Below are 7,849 nucleotides of genomic sequence, written 5' to 3' on the forward strand. Positions count from 1 at the left end.
AGCGCTGAAAATCACATTTTACAAGATATTTAAGTTTTAAAATAAAAAGTTAGCCTTTATTTATTCTTGTAGCCTAGCTTGAAAACAATGTAGTTCAACTTTTACATTAAACCCGAGTAAATTAAACACAATATGTTGTTGCTAGGGTGTGTACACAAATCAATCAAAACTACCTTGTATACTTAATAAGAAATAATTAATTAACCATGCAAATCGGCCTTATCAAACTCAAATAGGTTTAATTCAATCCTAAGTTTTGTTTAGTATTTTAACTTCTCTGTATTGTCGATCAATGCTCGTCAGACAAGTATCATTAAATGGTCTCCCTTCTACAAAAGCTCCAACTACTCGATTAACACTCGAAATACACTGGCATTTTGATTTTAAGTCGGTCTAGACCATAGCTCAGTTATACTTGAATATGGCTTCAATTTACCAAATCGAAAATACAAATACAAACTTTATACAATCAAAATATTAAACTGATCTTTAATGTGCCTCGTTTTCTTTTGTTGGTAGATACGACGAAATATTAAATTACATTTCAGTCAAATCGATACTCAAAGCGCCGGCTTAAATGGTTTTATAATGTATTTCGGCATACCTTAAAACATCTCCGCGAATAACCCTAACATAAAGGGCAAACGCGTGTATAGGCCCTTTAATATCTCCTCAAATGTTTAAGCCGCCGAGAGCCTTATGTATGTAATAAGACAATAGCTTTAACATTGTAATAGGCGTTTCTATACTCACCTATACATTTGACGCAGGCACTTCAGTTGATAAGGCACAAATTCGCGCATATTATGAAACAAACACAACTTAAGTGGCCACTTTATTAGTGTGGCAACGTCACATCAACGTTTGTTGATTGCCACAACAAATATTAGGAAATAGCGTTGGTTATTTCTTGTTTTTGTAATTGGCGGTTTATTTAATTTCTTGGGCATTTTAATCGATTTACATTGTAAATGAATTTATTGATCGAGCATAAAATACATTTTATAAGCCAATCGTGCCTTCGTTCAGCTTCTTTACATACGTTTTACTTGATTCATCAAATATAAGTCGTATTAAACGCCTTCTAAAAATCCACAAAACTCAATGTAATAACTGATAAATACAACTTAAAACTTAGTTTACAAAAGAATATTTTTCGAGTTAATCCGATTTAACTCTTTTAAAACAAGATTGTAAAATGTCAAGCCAACTTTGCAGGTAAAAACGTTTATTTAAAGTGAAAGGGTTATTTTAGCGCCGATGTCATTGATTTTTTGTAGATTCTAGGGGGACGTCAATTTTACTAACAAATTTAACCAATTTTGTCTTCATACAAAAAATTAAATTGATACAAACGACTTGCAAGAAAATGCTGTTGTTTAACGAAATAAACTAAAGCGGTAATCTAAGTTTAATCATTTCTGCCGTTTTATGTACATTCTAACTTCTTTTGTTTTTTAAATTAAAGATAAATACCTTATCTTATCTCTGTTATCTACTTTGATAAACTTTACAAAATTTAACTTTATAATTAAATGTGATTCGAGTTCAAAAATTTAGATTTGATGTTTTGTATTTTTCCTCGTTCGCCTAAGTACAATGTTGTTAGCCACAATATTATTATTAGGTCACAATATAATACATACACGCGCTTGTACTGTTTTAAGCTAAAACATCGAATAAAGGACTGTATTTGATTGGATAGCATTATTCGCGTCACGCTGAATTGTTACGTAACAAGCAACATTTTAGATCGGGAATGTTTCTTAGTAATAATATTTTTATTTTATTAAAGATTCTGAAAGAACGTGGGCAAGATGTATAAGGACTGAATGGGTGTGGCACGATTCAAACCAGCTAACTCGTGAACTGTTACCATATGAAATGAACAATTTTATATCGTCGGTCGCAAATTATAATTTATAGGTTGTCCTATTAAATTACTTGTGTTATCGTGTTTTTATGCTAAATTAATAAGAAACAAAACATTTTTTAAAAATTTTAATAATAACAAAATTTTATATCTTAAAACTAAATATTGCAAAAATAACAACAAGTTATAGTAGGTTTTATTTAGACGTAACTTTGTTACGAGTCTTGCTCTAACTTCAACAAATCTCCTTATATTGTTAATATTCGCTTGAAACTAAAAGAAATATAAAAGAAAAGAGTTTAGGCAATTTTTTTTTGTAAGTTACCTTTTTTAATTAATTCTAAAATTTAAAAACCCAAATTTGAAATATAAAATAAATGTTATGATTTATTTTATATCGGTTAATTTTTAGTTCGATTCACTACAAAAATATTAATACTAAAATTAGTTAAGCGTTAAAATGAAATTTAATTTTTTGTTTTTTTTTTGAATGCGAATTTGTATAACTTGTCTAACTGAAGTATTAGATAAAGAGAATCGCAAAAATGTTAAAACATAGGAAATTAGGGCAAATTTTTATTTTTTTTGTTTAGAATTTCATTAACCGTAGTAACCGCAGTAACGTAACGAATCAATTTTTAAAATTTAGGTTAAAAATATAACTATTCATAAAAGCACATAACAAAAAATTGTGACGTCATATGCAAAAAAATATGCAAAAAAAAAAAAAAAAAAAAAAAAATTTTATTTAGATTTTAAATTTCATTCACTATAACAACCGCAGTAACCCAATTAACGAAATTTTTAATTTAAAATATTAATAATTATAAAAGTTAATAGGCATATTACTTAAAATTCGCCAAATCCTAAAATCCAAAATTATTCGCCTTATTTAAGCGCATTTGTTTAACTTAAATCCTAAATAAAGAAATTCACGAAAAATTTTTTCATTAAAAATTTGAGGCAAATTTTTGTTCGGGCATTATGTACAACTCTTAAGTATGTTAATAACTAATGTCATTGTTTGGTAGAAGTTGCAAAAAATAAATAAGGAAAACAAACAACGAAAATGAAGCAATGAATTTACTATGTGTAATTAATGACCTTTAAAATATAATTAAATAACAATTTTTTTTTTGTTTTTATTTTTTTTTATTTTGCGATTATGTATGTAAGACTGCATTCTTTGCTATGTTAGGTCGGTGGCCCAATGGTTAAGACGCTCAACTTACAAACCTAAGCTGTAGATTTGTTTTTGATGTGATCAAACAACTCTAATTTTTTTTTTTAAATTCCATTTACTATAACAACTGCAGTAACGTAACGAACCTATTTTGAAATTATTAATCAAAAATATTAATATTCATAAAAGTTATAGGCATATTACATAAAATTTGCCAAATCTTAAAATCCAAAATTAATTGCCTTATTAGATGCGCACTTGTCTAACTTAAATTCCAGATAAAGAAATTTGCAAAAAAAATCTAAAACAAAAAAATTAGGGCGAATTTTTATTTTGGCCAGTTGGCCTTTATGTGACGTCATATGCATATATAATTATAAGTTGATATAAAAAATTGTGAAAAAAAATTATTTTTTAGATTTTAAATTCCATTAACTATAACAACCGCAGTAACGTAACGAACCTTTTTTTAAATTATTAATCAAAAATATTAATATTCATAAAAGTTATAGGCATATTACATAAAATTTGCCAAATCTTAAAATCCAAAATTAATTGCCTTATTAGATGCGCACTTGTCTAACTTAAATTCCAGATAAAGAAATTTGCAAAAAAAATCTAAAACAAAAAAATTAGGGCGAATTTTTATTTTGGCCAGTTGGCCTTTATGTGACGTCATATGCATATATAATTAATTATAAGTTGATATAAAAAATTAAGAAAAAAAATTATTTTTTAGATTTTAAATTCCATTTACTATAACAACTGCAGTAACGGAACGAACCTATTTTGAAATTATTAATCAAAAATATTAATATTCATAAAAGTTATAGGCATATTACATAAAATTTGCCAAATCTTAAAATCCAAAATTAATTGCCTTATTAGATGCGCACTTGTCTAACTTAAATTCCAGATAAAGAAATTTGCAAAAAAAATCTAAAACAAAAAAATTAGGGCGAATTTTTATTTTGGCCAGTTGGCCTTTATGTGACGTCATATGCATATATAAGTTGATATAAAAAATTGTGAAAAAAATTTATTTTTTAGATTTTAAATTCCATTTACTATAACAAATGCAGTAACGTAACGAACCTATTTTGAAATTATTAATCAAAAATATTAATATTCATAAAAGTTATAGGCATATTACATAAAATTTGCCAAATCTTAAAATCCAAAATTAATTGCCTTATTAGATGCGCACTTGTCTAACTTAAATTCCAGATAAAGTAATTTGCCAAAAAAATCTAAAACAAAAAAATTAGGGCGAATTTTTATTTTGGCCAGTTGGCCTTTATGTGACGTCATATGCATATATAATTATAGGTTGATATAAAAAATTGTGAAAAAAATTTATTTTTTAGATTTTAAATTCCATTTACTATAACAACTGCAGTAACGTAACGAACCTATTTTGAAATTATTAATCAAAAATATTAATATTCATAAAAGTTATAGGCATATTACATAAAATTTGCCAAATCTTAAAATCCAAAATTAATTGCCTTATTAGATGCGCACTTGTCTAACTTAAATTCCAGATAAAGAAATTTGCAAAAAAAATCTAAAACAAAAAAATTAGGGCGAATTTTTATTTTGGCCAGTTGGCCTTTATGTGACGTCATATGCATATATAAGTTGATATAAAAAATTGTGAAAAAAATTTATTTTTTAGATTTTAAATTCCATTTACTATAACAAATGCAGTAACGTAACGAACCTATTTTGAAATTATTAATCAAAAATATTAATATTCATAAAGTTATAGGCATATTACATAAAATTTGCCAAATCTTAAAATCCAAAATTAATTGCCTTATTAGATGCGCACTTGTCTAACTTAAATTCCAGATAAAGTAATTTGCCAAAAAAATCTAAAACAAAAAAATTAGGGCGAATTTTTATTTTGGCCAGTTGGCCTTTATGTGACGTCATATGCATATATAATTATAGGTTGATATAAAAAATTGTGAAAAAAATTTATTTTTTAGATTTTAAATTCCATTTACTATAACAACTGCAGTAACGTAACGAACCTATTTTGAAATTATTAATCAAAAATATTAATATTCATAAAAGTTATAGGCATATTACATAAAATTTGCCAAATCTTAAAATCCAAAATTAATTGCCTTATTAGATGCGCACTTGTCTAACTTAAATTCCAGATAAAGAAATTTGCAAAAAAAATCTAAAACAAAAAAATTAGGGCGAATTTTTATTTTGGCCAGTTGGCCTTTATGTGACGTCATATGCATATATAAGTTGATATAAAAAATTGTGAAAAAAATTTATTTTTTAGATTTTAAATTCCATTTACTATAACAACTGCAGTAACGTAACGAACCTATTTTGAAATTATTAATCAAAAATATTAATATTCATAAAAGTTATAGGCATATTACATAAAATTTGCCAAATCTTAAAATCCAAAATTAATTGCCTTATTAGATGCGCACTTGTCTAACTTAAATTCCAGATAAAGTAATTTGCCAAAAAAATCTAAAACAAAAAAATTAGGGCGAATTTTTATTTTGGCCAGTTGGCCTTTATGTGACGTCATATGCATATATAATTATAGGTTGATATAAAAAATTGTGAAAAAAATTTATTTTTTAGATTTTAAATTCCATTTACTATAACAACTGCAGTAACGTAACGAACCTATTTTGAAATTATTAATCAAAAATATTAATATTCATAAAAGTTATAGGCATATTACATAAAATTTGCCAAATCTTAAAATCCAAAATTAATTGCCTTATTAGATGCGCACTTGTCTAACTTAAATTCCAGATGAATAAATTTGCAAAAAAAATCTCAAACAAAAAAATTAGGGCGAATTTTTATTTTGGCCAGTTGGCCTTTATGTGACGTCATATGCATATATAATTAATTATAAGTTGATATAAAAAATTGTGAAAAAAAATTATTTTTTAGATTTTAAATTCCATTAACTATAACAACCGCAGTAACGTAACGAACCTTTTTTAAAATTATTAATCAAAAATATTAATATTCATAAAAGTTATAGGCATATTACATAAAATTTGCCAAATCTTAAAATCCAAAATTAATTGCCTTATTAGATGCGCACTTGTCTAGCTTAAATTCCAGATAAAGAAATTTGCAAAAAAAATCTAAAACAAAAAAATTAGGGCGAATTTTTATTTTGGCCAGTTGGCCTTTATGTGACGTCATATGCATATATAATTATAAGTTGATATAAAAAATTGTGAAAAAAATTTATTTTTTAGATTTTAAATTCCATTTACTATAACAACTGCAGTAACGTAACGAACCTATTTTGAAATTATTAATCAAAAATATTAATATTCATAAAAGTTATAGGCATATTACATAAAATTTGCCAAATCTTAAAATCCAAAATTAATTGCCTTATTAGATGCGCACTTGTCTAACTTAAATTCCAGATAAAGAAATTTGCCAAAAAAATCTAAAACAAAAAAATTAGGGCGAATTTTTATTTTGGCCAGTTGGCCTTTATGTGACGTCATATGCATATATAATTATAAGTTGATATAAAAAATTGTGAAAAAAATTTATTTTTTAGATTTTAAATTCCATTTACTATAACAACTGCAGTAACGTAACGAACCTATTTTGAAATTATTAATCAAAAATATTAATATTCATAAAAGTTATAGGCATATTACATAAAATTTGCCAAATCTTAAAATCCAAAATTAATCGCCTTATTAGATGCGCACTTGTCTAACTTAAATTCCAGATAAAGAAATTTGCAAAAAAAATGTAAAACAAAAAAATTAAGGTGAATTTTTATTTTGGCCAGTTGGCCTTTATGTGACGTCATATGCATATATAATTATAAGTTGATATAAAAAATTGTGATAAAAATTTATTTTTTAGATTTTAAATTCCATTTACTATAACATCCGCAGTAACGTAACGAACCTATTTTGAAATTATTAATCAAAAATATTAATATTCATAAAAGTTATAGGCATATTACATAAAATTTGCCAAATCTTAAAATCCAAAATTAATTGCCTTATTAGATGCGCACTTGTCTAACTGAAATTCCAGATAAAGAAATTTTCAAAAAAATATAAAACAAAAAATTAGGGCGAATTTTTATTTTGGCCAGTTGGCCTTTATGTGACGTCATATGCATATATAATTATAAGTTGATATAAAAAATTGTGAAAAAAATTTAGGTTTTAGATTTTAAATTCCATTTACTATAACAACCGCAGTAACGTAACGAACCTATTTTGAAATTATTAATCAAAAATATTAATATTCATAAAAGTTATAGCTATATTACATAAAATTTGCCAAATCTTGAAATCCAAAATTAATTGCCTTATTATTACCCTACGCCGGATTCGAACTGGGGCCATTTGCTTATTAGTTCGCCACCTTACCTGTTAAGCTAACGATAAAGGTTGAAAACCAATGTTTATTTATAAACGTTAAAAAAGATAAATGACGTCAAATACAAAAAAAATAATGACTGAAAAAAATGATTCAAAAATACAAAAATCAAAATAAATAAAACGTAAGAGATGCTCGCAATGTTCATTATCTGCTTGTTGCTTTTTTGCAAGTTTGCATCTTATTGAAGTGGCAACTTCCGGCAAAGTTGTAATAAAACAGTATAGATGTGATAAGTATAAACAAAAATTTATTTAACTTTTTTATTTTAAAAGATATTTGCAAATTTCTTGATTTAGTATCTAAGTTTAACAAATGCGCCAACAATGAAACGGGTTTTAAGAATTGGCAAATTTTATGTAATATGCCTA

This window comes from Corella eumyota, chromosome 5 (assembly GCF_963082875.1).
Source record: "Corella eumyota chromosome 5, kaCorEumy4.1, whole genome shotgun sequence".
In the NCBI taxonomy this organism is placed as follows: Eukaryota; Metazoa; Chordata; class Ascidiacea; order Phlebobranchia; family Corellidae; genus Corella; species Corella eumyota.